Below are 19,164 nucleotides of genomic sequence, written 5' to 3'. Positions count from 1 at the left end.
AGGGCTGGAGGCCCAAACAGATGCTCCTCCAGGAGGCGAGGGAGATTTGTCTGTGCCTCAGGAGGAAGTGGATGTCTGCGACCGGCTGGAGCCTTTTTGTGAGGGTCCTTGAAGGCATTAAGTCAGAGTATTGTTGCTGGGAGAGGAAACAGCAGTCCAAAACGACAGGTTGTTCGTCAACACAAACTTCATTTTAAAAGATATTAATAGCAGCTTTTATTTAAGCAGGATGCCTATTAAGGTCAAGAGTTTTTCAGACTGGAAACCTGCTCTGACACAATTTTAAAAATAATAAATGAATAGAAATTGTAATTAAACATACCTTTACTCAGTTTAGTATAGACAGCCTTACTGCAGCACCAAATGTTAAGGTTATAATGTTAAGGAATGTTAGCTATCGTTAAAGTTTATGTTTCCTCTCTCCTTACGACACTTGCTGTATCTCTCAGAGTGTCGCAGATAAATCTGCTTATTGATGAAGTTGTTAAAGAAACTGACTCAAGAATCTTAGTGGAAATGCAATGTACCATTATCCTGCGACCGCCACCTGCAGCCACAGTGACTGCTGCTCTGCAAAAGCTCCATAGTCGTCCTTCAAATTCATGGTAAGAGAATAAGAGATAAGGTAGGGAAGCATAGTGCAGATCATGTCTCAGAAATCTGAGGTGATAATCTCGTTATTTCAGAAACACAGAGCAGATTCTTTTTCTCTCAAGTGAATGCACAACGCTAAGGTAAGAGGGCAGCTAATAATGAATATCACAGTACCACTATGATTTTGTATTAAGACCTTAACATGGCCCTGGGAGTCCTAAAGGGCCCTTTGACCACTGGTCAATGTTTACTACAGTCAATCCTTATCTTTAAAGGGGACTGACGGCAGTTTTTGGGATATTTTTTCCGCCGTGGGACTCAGAGGACCTCACTGGTCTGTATTTGAAACTAGTTGTGAACCTTCACTTTCTACAGTGTGTCTTTATTGATCAACCACATCTGGTCCAAACAGAAAGCCACAGAAATGAAGCGCGCTCTCTCTCCACCAATAAGGAGCAGCTGCTTGTGTCCTCGTTGCAGGAAGGCTAACCATATGAGCCCCGGCGTTTTCCCTCCACACTTATTACATTACCATGAGCTCAGCGGCGAGGGCACCACTGCATCACAGACACGGCTATTACTTTGAGTGTATTCAAGATGTCTAACTCTGTGTGTGTGTGTGTGCATGTGAGGAGGAGGAGGAGGCCCCTGACTCCTTGGTAACCCCCCACCCACCTCTCTCTCTAAACACACACACACTCACACTCTCCAACCTCTTGCACCCGGTGTCAGAGCCTTCTCCTGTCAGTAATTTGTTGCTAATCAGCTGTCAGCTCAGAAGCGATGATGAGGTGATCATCGTGGGCGGTGGAAGGTAATGGCCTTAAAAGTCACAGAGTCAATGTCAATGGGATCACTCGGATTCAATCAGGGGCGGCCCGATGAAGGATGGCGCCCGCTGACATTACCACTCATTTTGAGCCCAAGCATCTGGGCCCTAGTAAATAACCATCAGTGGGTGGGTCCGGGGGACAGGTCATTAGCCCTGAGAAAAATAAATATCTCCTCTCTTGTGAAGGCTGCAAGTCATTTAGCACAGACTAGGAAATTTCACTCTAGATTAAGTATGATGAGCCAATATCAGTCAGAGGAGAGGCCATACTGAGCGGGGGGCCCTGATGAGACACAGGGAAAATTTATACGCAGGCCTCGGTAAATGTAATATGATTTTAAAGGCGAGGAAGTGTGTTGGCACGAGGCTGCAAGGAGGGACAGGGCCACTTGAAACTAGAGTTTGACTGATGAGGGTTTCTGAATGCTGATGTCTTTGGGTTGAAGCTGCTGTTCGCTGATACTTTCTGCTGATATTCTACATTTTCAAATTTACCCAGTTTAGGGGCAAATATTGAAAAAGATATATAGTTGCCTGTAGATTTATATTCGTGTCAGGGCGGGAAAACCTCCTGAAACACCAACTCTTTGTCACATTTCTGGGTTTGTTCAAAAATGAATTTACAAAAAAAACATCAAATTATTTAAAACGTAAAAAGATGACAAGGTTTCATAACAACAACAGAGTTGAAATAATATGAAAAAAGAAAAATAAATGTGATTTCAAATGTTAAAAGTATAAAAGTGAGTCAACAAGTGCAAAAACTCTACTTAAGGTCAAACCGACAACACAATGTGCAACAGTCCTGAAATGGTAAAATAAATAAAAATAAATGATGAAACATCCCTGCTCTCCTTTGTGTCTTAAGAGGTCAAAGGTCAACTAACCAGTGACCCAGACAGGAGGAGAGTGCATTTTTGGAGAACAGAAAATGTGGATGTGGGACATGTGGGTCAGCGTCTCACACCCCGCCAATTATGTTTGTTTTTTCTTCTTAAATCTAAAATTAAATCTACTGAAATAACTCAGTCATACCTGGAAAACAACCATATACAAAGCGGGACTACTTTTATTCACGGCCCCCTCAGCCAACAGTCAGTCGCTGCTTTGTTCCACTGATGTAAAGTTTGTTGGATGCTGCACTTTTAAAGCCAAGAGTGCCGTGAGCAGTCGAGCACAGGTTGCACTATTGAGCTAATACTGCACCTTTCTGATTTATTCACTTTTTGAAGTGAGTAAAACAGACAAAACACAGGATTACAACACAAGTATGTTAGTAAGTGAAATAAACATTTCTTTAAAATCAGCTTTTAAAACAGGTGAGCTAATACCTGCAATAAAAATGATCTGCTAAAGTATTTTCTCCTCTTCCTGTTGGCCTGCTGCTCATCTTTATGGAGCCAAAACCAACAAAAATCAGCTGAAGTTCATTTATATTTCGTCACATAATTGACTTGTGTGTTAACACCTTACTTACCTCTGTTGGTTTTGAGGCTCCATACATCTTCACTGTCATCGACACTCATCCATTTTGTTGAGATACATGAGAGTGTTGAGTTATAAAACTAATTTGGTTTTACTGTGTAATGTTGAAGGATGGTATTAACCTAATCTACGGTACGAACAAAGGACAAATGAAGGAGAATTTTTATTATGTGCTACGCTTTCATTCGCCGTGTCATGTTTTAGACTCCAGAGGAAGAAGACTCTCTCTGGCATCTCCTCTTATATAAGTCATGCACACACTTCATCCAACTTGACTAATGTAAAGCCTTGATGATGCACAAATGACCCTGGTGGTTTTGAACTGTCATCAATCCAATTAATAGGAGATGGCTCTGAATCCATTACAGCAAATATAATACAAACATTATTATATTAACCTCCAAATCTAGTCTAATTCTATCAACATAATTAATTTAATCCATTTGCAAAGTGCCGGTTAATATGAATAATTAATATCAACACTTAAATATTAAATATTCATATTTGTTCATGTATCTCCATTGTGTTGAAGTGCCGCTGAGCTGCTCTCAGTCAGCTGTGGATATATGAGGGTGTACATGATTGAACAAGAAAAATGTTGATGAAAAATGATCGGTCACTTCAGCCTTAAAACGTGTTTACGTTGATGGGATAACGCCTCTAGTGGCTGTAAGAATTATGATTCTGTCTGGAGCAAAGAAGGAAGCAGTGTAACATTATTATAGAGCAACAGTCAACACTGGTACGTTTTTGTACTTTAAGGTCCCATATTTTACATTTTTGCTGGTGTTTCATTTGAAGTGTTGATTCCATCAGAAGATATATTTGTGGTTTTATGAAACAAAAACCATCTCAGTGTAGTATTTACTTGCGTGGCTGAGAGCGGTGACTGCTTTGTTGTGACATCACAAAGTTCCAGAAGTCCTGACGGCTGGTTTTAAGGCTCAGTTTCTGAATACAGGCTGTGTGCATTTCTCTGTGGACTGAGGCTTTGATACTTTCTCAGTATTAATATAGAACCTAGACCTGCTTTGTAATCACAAACACATGGACATCTACCTTTATACAATATGGGACCTTTAAACGTACCATACATAAACCAGTTATTTTATTTTCTCAACAGAGATTTTCCAATGGTAGCTAATAGTGGCATCAGAGCAGAAAATACTTCTATATGTTGATTCTCTTAAGGTCTAAAATACTGTTTCAGAATTTTTTTTTTTCAATGGGACAAGATTCAAATTCTGGGATAAAACTGAGGCCACATCCATCATCGTCACATTAATGGTTGGCCCTACTTGAGAAACGGTGACTCCTGGGTTGCTGCATCCTATGCCTCAGTCAGATCCCTGTTGAATTCTCATGTGTTTGTCTGAAAGAGACAGAAAAAAGCCACATGTGATCACACCTGAGCCAGATCCATGAGAAGTGGTTGACGGCTCTGAAAGCTCATAAGTGAACCCTTAAGATGAAATGATTTTGTTAAATATACTGTTCAGACAGCACAACGTAAACCACAATATCTTAATATCTACATTTTGTCAGAACATTATTATATTTATATTTATATGTTTATTTTATTGTTTATTCATATATTTTTATATTTATTAATTATATGATTATTGGGGATGTGGTGTTTGGCTGACAGGAAACGAGGGGGGAGAGGGGGGAGTGACAAACAACAAGGGTCTGGATTGGAAGTGAATCAGGGATGTTGGCTCCATCAACATTCATACAAAAAAGTTTCTAAATCCATTTTCAGTCAAACTCTGGTGTGTTTTCATACAGAGACTGACCACTGACTTTCATAGAGTCTTCACAGCCGGGTCCACCCCCCCCCCCCCTCTCTCTTTCACCTCCTGGGTCCTGTCCATATATCTCCCCCTGTTCTCTCGCCTGATGCCCAGCACTCAGCAACTCTTGGCGAGGCATCATTAGGTATAATGTACTTCCCCTCTCTCTCTCATAGGGATATTTTGGAGTGGGGCGAGCGAGCTGACCTTACTGAAGGGCTCAGGCAGCGCTGCCAACTCTCTCTCTCTGTGCCCCACACACACTCCCCTCACACCAAACATGTGTTTGATGGTCACACATGGCAATATAGTGATTTAGTGTTGACTGCAGCGTTACAGATACCAGTCAAAAAAAAGTGAAACTCTTCAGATTGAATTTAAAGGCCCCAAAGCTGCTTCATTTTTCACTTCTTGTGACTTTAGGACACCCTGAAATCAGTTTGGTACATTTGGTCACAGTGTCATCAATAGTAATAGACTTGATCAGTCAATAACCGAGCAACAAATGATTGGCAGATGGTCCCTGTCACTGGAACCTCTGCATCTGATTGGACAAATGTGTCGTTTTCTCCCCTCAGGTGTGTTTCAGGTGGTCAAACTTTTAAAAACTGCAGCTGTTGTGAACATGTTGTCAGATTTCCCCCCTCACCTGCACGGACAGAGGGTATCATATGTTGTGCAGATTAAAAAGCCCCGTGAGACAAATCTGGGGATGTGGAATTAATTTTTCCTCTCGATCTGACTTAAATATAAAACAAAATGGGATTCTGACTAAAGGTCCACTAAGCAGCACCTGAAACATGCTTTATTTCAGACACTAAACACCTGGCACTCAGTTCAGAATCTAAATATGACACGTTGTGTTTTCAGAGCTTAAAAAAAGAGATTTGACTTGGGGGGGGGGTGTACATCTCCAGATGAAAGCTGATGTTGTCCCACGTCTGCTGGATAGTAACATTAGCAGCTGTTTGCTAACACTTTTGATGAGACTGTCTTCCTGTAAAACAAACACATCTGTGCAAGCAGCATTACGACTCATTGATTGTGAGGCGACCTCTAGTGGCCGTAGTAACTATGACAGGAGCAAAAAAGGAAGTAGAACAGAGAACGACAGTGTCAGGAGAAAGCTGGGGTCGATGGATGGATCGACGAAACACAGGAATTCCACAGAGTTTCTAAACTAACAGTCAGTATTGTTTATTTTCTCCATGACCTTAACAGCATGGTTATCATTGTAACCATGACGACGAAGGTCATCTGACCTCAAACCACGATCTTTTTCTAAACTTAACCGAGTAGTTTTTGTGCCTAAACCAAACTGTTACTGTTCCACAAACTTTGTTTATGTTTATTATTGTTCCCATGACGACAAAGGGCCGGTACCTTTGGACCCCAGTGTATATGGTCATTTAGGTCGGAGGCCTTGTTGGTTTTGCTGTATCAGTTTTATGAGGTAATAATATGTCAGTGCTGTGTGGCCAAAAAAACCCATAAAATAATGGTCAGTGCTGCGTTATGTTTAAACTTCTTCATGAAGCTAGCAGTTCTAACTAGCGGTACTAACCAACTACCTAGATATGCTAGCTACAGCAGGTGGTAAAAATACTTTATTCTTTTTATTTCATATATTTACATTTTGACCAGAGTTTCTTTTTTCACAGCTACTGGTCAATTAATTCACTTTGTTTCTGAAGAAGTTTGGTTGTTCGGCTGCAACCATCCAAGTTTAACACCAACAATCAGATTTTTTTTTTTTTTGGCTCCACAGCAGCTTTGCCTCTGAAAAATAATAAGTCTGACCTACTGAAAGTCTGTGTTACTGCTTAATAACACAGTTTCTGGTGATTTATTCCTGCAGCTCGCACAGATAAACAAGTAGCCTCCTCTCAGCACTCATCACCACGTCCAGTGACAGAAGCAGGTGCTGGGTCCAGGTGGGCTGCCACAGACCGGGCCAGGGGTCCACAGGGCTCATATCAAACCTCCAACACTGCAGAACCTGTCGCCAAGCTCCCTCCACCAAACACATGGAACACACACATTAAAAGGCAAACAGGAAGGGTGTGCACATGTGGATGAGCTGATTGTTATGGTGAAATGATAAACTAGAGGGACAAATTAGCCCCAAGTTTGAATCTCACTCTGAGTGTGTGTGTGTGTGTGTGTGTGTGTGTGTGTGTGTGGTGAAGCTGATGAACCCCGCCTGGAAGACGATCATTAGTGAGTCAAATACCAGCACAAATGGCCGCCTGCGATAATGGCTGACATTCATCTATGTCTGAGTCTTGTCCAACTTGCCGCTAAACGCTCACACAACCAGGGAGCTGAAGTCTGACAAGTACAAAAAAAAACTTTGTGGAGGAAAGACACTGTAAACTCATCTCAGTGTATGAACCTGTGTCAGTTTAGACACATTTACCTGCAGACTCTACACCTGGGCTGGTGTTGCTACTTAATGAGAGTGGATTAACCCCAGATGACACCAGATAACAGGCGGATAGGGATGGAGAGCGTTAAGATTTGAGGTGCAGCTCTCTGAAAATAGCCTGAACAAAACAGTCCTCTCAGCACAGAACAACCATGTATGATGAAGCAGTGCAAGGGAAGGAAATAAAACCTTGTTGCGTAACATTTTAACACTCACCCACTTTGGTGTGATCAATCAGGCGCCCGTGCACAGTCCATCCCTCTGCCCCCCCATCTGTTATTGCAAGTGCTGTCCATATAACAGGCGCCTGTCAATTTCGCCTGCTTTTTATTGACTCATCCTCTGAGCCACGGAGGGGGTTTCGATCACAATTATCATTTTTTATGAATACATTTTCATGAATATATTAGCGTCCTCCCCACCACCGGCGCACAGCACACATACACATTTGGTGGAGTGTTGTTTTCTCACAGTTAATCAGTGGCCAGATAAATCAGAGGCCATATTTGCAGTCCATCTGCTGGGAAGGTGCAGTGGGCTCCAGACGCCATTCAAACATGCTGGACAATAACAGGAAGTGGAAAGACAGCCCGCAGACGTTGAAGGCATCACACTTCGCTGTTCACCATGTTCTGTCAATACAGATGTCTGGCCAAGAGGAGCTCGGATTCTTTCTGGAACACAACACAAAGAACTTTTTGGGTTCTGCCTGCTGCAACTGACTACTTTAGATTTACTGATTTTCTTACCAGTGAATAATTTAAAGTCATACATCCCTGTTTTGGGGAGGCTGATCCACTGCTCAGCAGTTTGACTGTATCAGTCCTTGATATTCTTGTTCCACTCGTCGTCCCCAGCTCACGGCTGATGTTTGAAGGAAGATGGTGTAATTTTTAGAGGGAGAAATGGCACATTCTTTGTCAAATGAAAAGTTAAATTCATGATCAATAGAACACACACTTGTTTTGGAGGCTAACTTGCTAACGTAAGATAGATACTGCTGTATAATTTCTGTGTTAGCTTTTTTACTTTATCACTTCTCTTTATTTGTACCACTCTTCCACAAAATTTTAGCATTCAACATTACAGAGTGTCTATTTCCACCCAGGTGAAAATAGTCACAGGGCAGCTGACTGGCTATTTACACCTATATGGAACACCTAATGGCTCCATAAGTGCCTTTCTTTTTATGTTAAAAAAAACAGTGTGCAATGCACCATTTAATTGCTCCATACATTAAGTGGCTTCCTAAACATTTGCTGCTGTCAGGGGCTCATCAAAAGCCACTGTGAGGAGGAGGCTGTGGTGGATGAATGGGTCAGGCACAGGACTCTCAACCAGGAGACTGGGCTTCAACTTCAGTGTGAAATCAAAAGTTAATGTTATTTTTAAGCCTTAGGTGACTTATTATCTTTAAAATTAAAAAAAAATACAGTTATTACATATAGTATTCAGTCATTTCTTGGTTAGGTTCAGGCACCAAAACTACTTGTAAGGTTTAGTAAAGGTCCTGGTTCATGTGGGCAGGGTTAGGGTTAGAAAGCCTTTCTACCAGAACCTCTCTCATGTGACTCACTGAAGTCCAGGTCCAGGAGAACCTAAAACCTGGGTGTAAATAGTCACACTGGCTGTCCACCCAGGGTGCAAATAGCATTGTTGGCTACAGACGCATGGGTGCAAATAGCTTCTGTCTTTATCATTATCCTGTACATGTCATTTGTGGTGACAGTGAGTCCATTTAACTCCAAGTTTACATCATCTTGTTTTAAAACTAAACTGTAACTATTACATAAAATGTCAAATCTTTTTTCAGATGCAAAGCAGCTCATGACGCAGCTTCTGCCTCACTCACAAACTCACTCACTCGCATTTAATGCTGAGCTGTTGTTACATCTTTACTGCACCTGTTAACTTCTGCCCCCTATAGGAAATAAACATTTTTGGCAGAAGCAGTTTAGATCAACAAACGTAGACGTGCCGACGTCGCCACCGTCAGGCAAAGACAGTAATGGCTGCTTCACTGGTACCTCCGACCATGCTGCCCTTAAGGTTTTTCAATTTCATTTTGGACTAATGAAATCAGGTTAGGACTCCCATCTGTCCTCTTGGAAGGAGTTAGGAGGATTGTCCTGAAGGACATTGGCAGCCTCTGTAAAGCTTGTGTTGGTTTACTGTATTCATAGGTATTTCTGCTCTAACAGACAAATAAACAGGTTGAAGGTTGAAACAGGATTTCTTCATTCAGAGATGTGTAGTAAGAAACCGTGGCTAGCAGAAGAACAACCAGGGAGTCAGGGGCAAGGCATCATTGCTCAGAATAAAAAAGCAGCTGCGCCGGTAACTCTCTGAAACTCTGAATAAAGACCCAAACGGGAGCCGGGTGCTTTGTTATTCCAGATGGCTTTATGGGTCATGAAAGAGTGATTCACGCGTCACATTAAAAGTGCTCGTCGCTGGCCTGCCGTCTACCCGCTCCTCTCCTTAAAAACCAGGAAGCACCCCATCAATTATTTGCTAAGCAGCCATACTGAATATCTCACTTTGAACAGTGTGTGGGGACGGCAGCCCTGTCAGCGTGATGATAGATGCACTGGAGGCTCACGCTGCCCCCAGCACGCCTCTCTGAGGGTCGGCAGCTGCACAAAGCCCGAGCTGACTGTGTGCATGTGTGTGTGTGTGTGCAGAAAAGCAACACACACATATAGAGCCATGCACACCCTCAACACCTGCACATATGCAAACCCACATTTGCATAGAAACATACTGACACACATGTAAAACACACAAACACACATGCAGAACAACCAGCAATCAAAGTAACTCAGTACATTCACACAAACACAGCACTTACAAACAATATGAACACTTTGTTCTCCTCCTGAGAATTTCTACTCACTTTAAGTTCAGATGGAAATGTTGTGTTAGTTACTTTGAAGATTAAGATTAATTAATAAAATATCATCAACTGCTAAATAAACAACCAGCTACAAATACTGTGGCACTGCCTACATGTTAATGCATAAATAATAATGATCCTTTAATATGATCATGTGACACTAAAAAGGTGATTCTTCATTATGAGTACTTTTACCTGTACATGTTGTTGCTGATACTCTTGTACTTTTATTTTTAATACAGAACCTGGAATATTATAGTGTAGTCATGTCATTGCTACTGAAGTAACTGATTTAAATACTTCTTCCACTGCTCCTAAAAAAATATGAAGTATGCACACACACACACAGGAAGACCCAAAAAGACACACAAACACATACATAAATGCAATAAATGTACAGATATTGAATTTCTATATATGACATATGAAGTTAAAGCACATGTAAAGATTATATATGAAACCTATTAGAAATTGGAACCATTTTATACAATAACAAATATGTCTTGCCCATACAAATGTGCACATCTATGTATGTATGCTTATATTGCAGACATTGTCATTTTTGATGTATGTACATATACAAAGTTTATATAGTTATTTCATATATGTTATATCTTCATCTGTCCAGAGGTTGTGTATATGTGATAATAATATAAGTGACATATATGAGAACACCGCTCTGTCATACATTACATGTCTGTATGGGAATGAATGCAGACAAAATAACACAGGACAACGAGTTCATTAAAGCAAACAACAGGAAATTTCAGAGGATTAACAACCAGAATAACATCACAATATGAAATTTGTAAACCATCTTTAACTTTGCACAGCTGCAAACCTTCCAGAGCCTGCGCTGCTAATTACACCGTTTGCCACTTTTATGTCCAATATAGCCGCCGAGGATTCAATTGGGTCTGAGGAGAATTAATAGAGCATTAATCAACATGCGCTAATTATCTAATAATGTGTTAATTAAATCAGGTATTTAAAGTTCTGAGACGTGTAATGCTTATTCTACCGTACCCGTGTCGCTCGCTGCAGAGAGTCGGTCGGTATGTCTGCACGTGCACGTTGTGGTGGGGACGACAGCGAGTCAACACAAATGTCACGGTGTTGGTTAAATCCAGCCCTGATCGCTCCACTGGGAGTTCCCTCTTTGCACTATTGTTGTCCTCCGCCTCCACCTGACCCCCACCACCGTGCCCTGCTCGACCTTTAACTGGTCTCATTTCTTCTCCCCTGTGATCAGCTGTGACAAATTAACACAAAAATGCTTTCGGATCAATGTTGCCGTTTAGGCCACCATACGCTGCACGCTCAGCTGGTGTTCATAGATTCTACTGAGCAGGATGGAAAATGGCAGAAAGCCAATAGCTGAGCTTGTCTTTGAGGTCCGGATCAGTGAATTACTTTGATAGAGCCGAGACCGTCCCAGTGCTCGTAATGTGAAATCAATACACCCTCCTCCAGTGACCAGTGTATTAACGCTTGACCTCAGGATTGACTTTTCTTTTGTTTTTTTGCCCTCTCTTTGTCTTCTAAGGAATGGCTCCGTAAGTTTGAGGACAGCTCTTATTCTTGCAGCCACACTCATATCGCTGAGGCTGCTTTTCTTTTTATATCACTCACTGTAGACCCTCGGCTTTGGCCACTATTACCTGACTTTCACATCAATAACAGAGAAAAAGAATAGTTTGTGCATGGTGGAGAGCACATTAAAAGCCCATTTTTAATAGTCTAGATAAATTTAATGGCAACATAAATATGTGGTGACAACAGGCTCCATCTCTCTGGAGAGGCTCCGTCTCTCCGTTTGCTCCAGATTCAACTACAAGAGCGTTAGTGACGTCCAACACTGATGTTGGGTGATAAGGCCTGGCTGGATGGGACATCAGTGCTCTGTGCAGGCAAGTATGGCTTTGTGGACAGGGTCTCCAAACTACTGTCATTAAGTTGAATGTGTACTATTGTCTAAAATATCATCGTGTGCTGTGGCACTGAAGATTTTCCTCAATTCGAACTGGAGGCCCAAACCACGGGAAACAGACCTAGACCAATGTAGAGGGATTTTCTGGGGGTGTCCACATACTTTTGACCATTTTGTGCAATGTGCTAAGCTAACTTTATACAAAACAGTCACAATCACAGTGCAGCCTGAGCAAACACTATATATTCACACCCACTTGTTTGTAACTTGTGCAAATTACAGTAACTTTGGGGGTAATTTTGTATTTTGCATCTTTTATTTTTAGAGCCAAACCTGATGGAAAATCTGATCAGAATGAAAAGAATTCAATAGAAAACATTTTGTGTCTGATGTGATGAAAAAAAATTGAGAGGAAAAAATTACCCTGCCAAAAAAACCCAAAAAAATGCCTTTCAGGGCTTCCGTAGATATGCATTTGGTTGAAAAGTAAAACTCCAGCCTCCACACAGGCTTCAGGGTTCTCAAAGCTATTTCGCATTCTCAAATACATAACAACCCCACGTGATGAAAAAAAAAAAAAAAAAAGCAGCTTAAAATCAATTGTTGAATTTCTCGTTGTCATCCACATCTCTCCTGGTGGATCATGTTTTAATAAACCCGCTGTATGCCCTCTCCTGACCCCCCCATGTCACTGTCTCCTCCTCCTGTCTGGCCCCTCGCTCCCAGTCACCTCACCTTAAAGGAGGAGGCCACAGATCAATACGTTTGATGGGGAGGCAATAAGCAGCCCTATTAAGTGACAAAGGTTTACTCTGTAACAGCTGGGCTGGCGCGAGAGCCGAGCTTGTCTGACTAATGAATCGTGAAACAATCAGGCAGTAGCCATTTGTGTTTAGATCTGTAAATATGGCGCGGTACAAGTGCCAGACCATCGCTGGCACTCCAGCTGGGGCCACAGATGGTCTGGATTGGAGGCGAGGCGCAGGCAAACCGTTAGCTCCTCCGGCCCACACTGCACCGCACCTCCTCTGTCTCTGAGTGACAACTTCACTTTCGCGCTAACTTAGCCCGCCTGCCCCACATTGGGAGCCAGGATTTGGTAAAAAAGAAAAAAAAAAAAAGAGAGAGAGAGAGAGAGAGAGAGAAAAAACCCTGACAGCTCCTGAATGGGAGCCCAGCCGATGAGCAGTCTTGCTGCGCTCCAGCAGAGGGAACCAGGGGGAGTAGAGAGCCAGGCGAAAGGGAAGAGCAATGATGATCCTGCTATTTAAAGACATGATCAACCTAATTAACCTTGGGATGCCAATGACTGATTCTGAGGTGGCTGGTCCACCACAAGAGCGGCGAAGTGGAAGCCTCATAAATCTCACTAATAAGAAGGACTTTCTGAAATATTAGCAACGCAGGCGCACAGGCTGGTCATTGTTTTGGGCGAGGATTGAAAATACTGTATGTGGTGTTCTTATCAGTCAAGCGGGGGGGGGGAATGTGGCAGCAATGGGCTGTATTTCACTTGCCGACAGCTGAGTAAACACAACAACATTCAAATAGACAAATAAGAATTCATTTCTGAGAGCTTTTGTCATTTGCCTGCACAAATGATTGAAATAGAGACAGAATATACTCTGCAGTTTCAGTGAGGAGGGAGGGGGGGTGAGGGGGACAGGTGGTGGTGGTGGGGGGGGGGTGTCCTTGAAGATAGAGCTATGAAAGAGATGAAATGTTTATTTAATCTATTTTCAAGGTAAAATGATCTTCCGGCACTTTACTCTACACATTTGGTGCAGTGAATGTGAAAGCGGTACAAAGCCATTACAATGCCCCCAAGTCTATTAAACTGAATGACAGACGTTGTTTACAACCCCAACTGCTTCTGCAAGCGCGCCATTATCGCTGCATACTGATGCCGGCGTCAACAGCAGGAGTGGCTGTCATTACAGAGGCACAGCCGAGCTCCGTACAGCAGCGTTTATCAGCGTCGGGGAAGGATTTGTAACCTGCTAATCACTAGATGGCACGTTCCTTTCATTACTTCCTGCAGCATATTGGGCTGCGTGTTCAGACACGCTCTGTTTCAACTAGAAACTGGCTGAGTGTGGAAGTACACTGATGTCGGAATCAAACCTGTGACATTTTAGTTCCATCCAGTACAACAGAACATTACGTCCAAATAGAGGTGTAACAACATACCGGTATATTTAGAAAATGAAACACTGATATCGTGTTAATAATACACATATGATGAAATGGTGACAGCAGATGTTCGGCCCTGTGGATCCTTCACTGTCCATTAAGTGTAATTATTCTTTTTGTTTGTTTCTGCACAGTTGTGTTCACAGACTCTCTGTCCACCTCCCTGCACTCGTATTTGACTGTAATTATGTTGACAAAGAGACAAAACTACGGTGGCCCAGAGAGCTCACCGCACTGCAGCTTAACAAAACACATGCAGACAGACAAAACACAAACAAACTCAGAAAACATCTTCATCAATTTGACAACACATGCTGCAAATACACAAAACACAACCAAATACACAAACATGCTGCAAACGCACAATAAACTAAATTAAAGATGAATTTGTCCGATGGCTTTTCTTTCTTTTTAATTTCCCACAGAAATCATTATAATATCATTTTGGCCACGATAATCATGTCATGAAAATCTGATGTTCCTCCAAAGATGTTGTTTGTCCCAAATCTATTTTTTCTTCATTTAAGTTTTTGCAAACACAGGAAGTAGTTAAACATGCCATTAAACCACAATGTAAATATTACTGCAGATTATTTGAATAGTTTCAGACACAATGAAAAACAAACCAACAAACAAAAGAAGTTGACGAGTCTTTGGTGAAGCCTCAAGAAAAATAACATGGTGACTGTAATTATGTCAGAAACTACATAGGAACATTAATCTTCCTGTATCCTGTAATTGATGATCATTTAGGTTTTTTATCTAAACATGTTTTATTCTCCAATAGTTTTAGTTTTAATTAACAGTCTTATATTAGGAGTGAATTCCTCTCCCACATGAAGGCAGAGGTCACTGGGGTTTCTTTAAGGCGGCCAGCTGAAGCTATTCCACATGTGATGCAGTGTTTAAATTTGCTTGTAGCTTAAATGACATTTAAGGTCCTTTAAAATGAGGTGTTTACATTATTTTGTTAAACCCAGTTACCTCTTACATAACGATCCCATTCAGCTGATATTCACATGTCCACCTTACACCCAGCACCCACCTGCTCCAGTGTGGCTCCGGTGTTCTGCTCGGCCATGTGCTGGAGGGATATTTATGGGCGTCTAAATGTGCACGAGCAGGTCTGCAGAGCCTTCGTCTCACAGTGGTAATAATGCCAGGCCCAGACCTACTGTCCTTGCCCCTTCAGTCCAGTGAATACAAACCAAGGCAATAGAACTTTTTGCGCAACGTTAACTGTCACGACCCGCGGCGGCGGCGGCTGGAAATGGCTTAACTAAACTGTCAGATCTAATAAAGCCAATAAAGAGATCAGATAAATGTTTATTACAGAGTGGGAAAAGATCATTTCTGGACAGAAATTGAGGATGACCTTTCCAGATAATTCCTTGCTGCCTCCTCTACCCCCCCCCTTCCCTGACCCCCCTCCTTCTGCTGGATAAATCACTAGGTCCCTTTTGTTTCACGGCTGATGGAGCCTTGCTGACGTGGGATTGTTAAAACCTCGCTCGCTCCTCTTTCTTTGTCTCCCCAATTACTGGAGCCCTCTGAGCCTGAATGCCACCTCAACACCCAGACAGGGGCAGGCTGCTGCACTCCGGCTGTTCCTACAGTCAGAGGAGATGATAACACAACACCAGAGTCTGAGTGCAGCCGGAGCCTCTTCCACTGAATCTGCTGCACTTCTGCAACATCAGCGTTAAGAAAACTGAACGGTTCAGGCTGAATTAAAGGAATAGTGACACATTTTGAGGATTGATAGCAGTCGCTGTTAAATATGCAGGAGGTGAATAGCTTAGCTTAGCTTAGCTTAGCATAAAGCCCAACTCTGTCCAAAGCACAAAATACACCTACCGACACATTTAAAGCTAACTAATTAGCATGTTGTCTCATGTTTGTTTAACATGTATATGACCAGAAGTGAAATATGGCAGTTCATGGTTTCAGGTGGAATTATGAGCTGCAGTTATTTCTGGATGATAAAAACCCGATCTGTAGCAACTTCCTGGAGTCTCGTCATCACAGAGAGATTGCCAGGCAACCAGCAGCGACACTGCCCAGAAGTGTGTTGTCCTTCATTTTAACATCTGTTTTGAACAAGCGAGACACAACAGGTTCATCTGTGAGCCTCCTGACTACAGCACGGGAGCAGTATAGATCTTCTCCTCTGTTGGATAGTATCATATACATGTATATCTAGCTTGGTGTTGTTTGTTGCATTTTGTATTTAAGTAATTGTGTTTTGATGCATTAGTGACATTGTTTGTCTAAAACCTTTATGCCAATAAAGCACCAATGAATTTGAATTTGAAAAAGCGTATCAGTCTGTTCCTTTATCTCTGCGTATCTCAAGTTTAAGTCATGCTCATGTAAATAAAAATCTGATTTCCATCTTCTTTTTGTTAAAAAAAAATAAATAAATAAATAAGAAACAAACTTATTTGCATCTAGATAATATTTAAGGACATCATCCAACATCACCAGGGAACGTGGACCCACATGGGAAAATCAAATTCTGCTGTCTGATAACAAATGTTGCAGCACTTTAGCAAACGGTTTATTTATGTTTGCTTATGTTCAGTGTCAGAAAGACCTCACATAGAAATATGTGGCTGCAAGTATAACTGAGACTGGATAATAATAATGGACAGGTAAACACAAAAATGAAGCGTTGTGTGATGTAATATTATGAGGGAATAGTTCATGTCTGGGAAGGAGGAGGAGTCAAAATACACAACAAACCGCTGTTTTAACTTCCATACACGATCTTGGATGATGGTGTGGGAGATCATTACTGGACAGCTCCTCTGCCCGCAGCTTTAATCTCAGGCTGTGTTGTGAATTAAGGCTAAAATCACATCTATTCCAAAACATTATCTCAGTACTGGACAATCTCTCCTCCAGGACACTGATGGCACAAAGAAGAGAGGGAAGTAGCTGTGTGGAAAACAAGAGAGCTTGGGAGGGAAACTCCAACCCTGATTACTCCCACACCCCATCACTCTGGGTGTAAAGTGGGTCAGAAAGTTGTGGACACAGCTACGAAGCTCTGACGCAGACTGCCGGCCTGAGAACCACCACCTAGTGGTGATCAGAAGAGTGTCCACACAGACTTCAACAATCAGCCTCGGTGTTTACCGCCTGGTTATGCTGCCTCTGTAAGTATCACAAAGTTAATAGAGTCAAAAGTACTAGCTCAGTGTTAATTTTTAATGTGTGGGGGGGGGGGGGGGGGGGGGGGGGGGGGGGGGGTGGGCTTTATAATTCAACCATTGTAAGATTCAAACACAGAAAACCTGTAACACTCATCAAATATGGACGACGACACCGAACCCTCCCCTGCTCCACCTCGCAGGTTCACTGCTGAACAGATGTGGCGTGATGAGATCAGGTTAGGGGGTGTTTGAAGATGCTTCCTTACCGCCCGATCCCCGTTATTTTCCTCCCAGACAACCCCCCCTCAATCCTCCCCACCGCCCCTCCTTGGCCTGTCCTCTGAGCTACATGTGGCATGGCTGCCTACTGCTTCCTGTGACAAGCCAAGCTGTCCGCTGACCACTTCATTTTTGATGTTGGCAGGCGAAACTCGAGGCGTGGCGGCCAACGTGTGTGTGTGTGTGTGTGTGTGTGTGTGTGTTTGAACGCACACAAGCACACACACACTGAGTTCAAGGGAACATCATCCAAGAAGAAGAAGAGTTTCCAAATGACCAAACACAGGCTGCTTGATGAGTGTTTGCTTCGCCTCCTCTTTGTTTTCTCTGCGTCTCTATCTCAGAAGTCCATCATTGTATCTCTGTTTATCTTTCATTCTCTTCCTTTCTTCTTTTCTTTGTTTGGATATTTGTATTTCTGTCTTTCTTGGCTGCTGCTCTTCTTTTATAGTCGATCCTTATTGTCTGCATTCTTGCTCTGCTCATATATCTGTTCTGTCTTTCTTCCTCTCTTGATTGTTTTTTTTTTTTATCTTTTTCTATTTGTTTCTCCGCCTTCATTTTTTTGCTTTAGTCCTCTCAGTTGTCTTTCTTTCCTTTCTTCCTTCAATGTTTATCTCTCTTACTATTTTTGTCATTATGTTTTTCTTCTTGTTTTTTTGTGGTTTTAATTTGAACGTCTTTGACTTTTATCTCCTTCCATTTTTGAGAAGTCTTGCTGAAGTCCTCTTTGCTTTCCATCGCTTTTCTCTGATGAATATTTCACGTATGATCCTGACTGTTCATGTGAGACTGTCCTGTAGCAAACGAGGTCACAGGTCGTCTGTCAGCAGGTTACTATGACCCATAATTAGGTTCTGTTGCTAGGCGACATCTAGTGGTCGTAGAAATGATAACAGGAGCAAAGGGAAAAGTGCGGTGACGTAGTTTATAGAGCGACAGAGTCCACGTCAGGAGGAGGTTGGGGTGGATGGATGAATATGACCCAGGAGAGCGGTGTTCGATTCCCATGTGACAGTAGCAGTTTATGTTGTTTCTATTATCCATGACTGTTCGTTGTTATTATTGTAACCATGACAACAGAGATCGTCTCCATCTTTTCCTAAACCTACCCGCAACGAAGGTAGGTACACCACTCTCAGTACAGTCCATGTGTTTATTAGTGTAACCATGACAACCAAGGTGTGGTACACCTGCCACCGTAGGGGTGCTGTTTCAGAAGACACTCCTATTGGTCGTATCAGAGGGTTGAGAAAAACGACCTCTGTGGTTGTTCAGGTTGAGTGAAATAACACCTGTATTCTGCACTTTAAGCTCAGCTGAAGGTTTACAGGCTCCTCTAAATCCTGGATGAAACTCAAATTCAGGTTTACAAACTCTTCTTAAACTTGCTCTATTACTGTCTGAGATCAACCATTGTTACTTGTCTTCTTTTGCTCTCCTCCATCTCATTCAGATGAAATCATGTTGTCCTCAGTCCCAGTGGACACCAGCCTGTGTGCTGTTCGGCCTTGTTCTCTCTGTCTGTCTGTGTATCAGTGTAACAGCCTGGTCTGAGCCTAAAGACATGACGAGG

The sequence above is a fragment of the Trachinotus anak genome, unplaced genomic scaffold (genome assembly GCF_046630095.1).
Source record: "Trachinotus anak isolate AG129_WGS33_773 ecotype Australia unplaced genomic scaffold, CSIRO_AGI_Tana_v1 ptg000008l, whole genome shotgun sequence".
NCBI classification, from domain to species: Eukaryota; Metazoa; Chordata; class Actinopteri; order Carangiformes; family Carangidae; genus Trachinotus; species Trachinotus anak.
The sequence above is the reverse complement of the archived record's forward strand: the minus strand, read 5'-3'. Positions refer to the sequence as shown.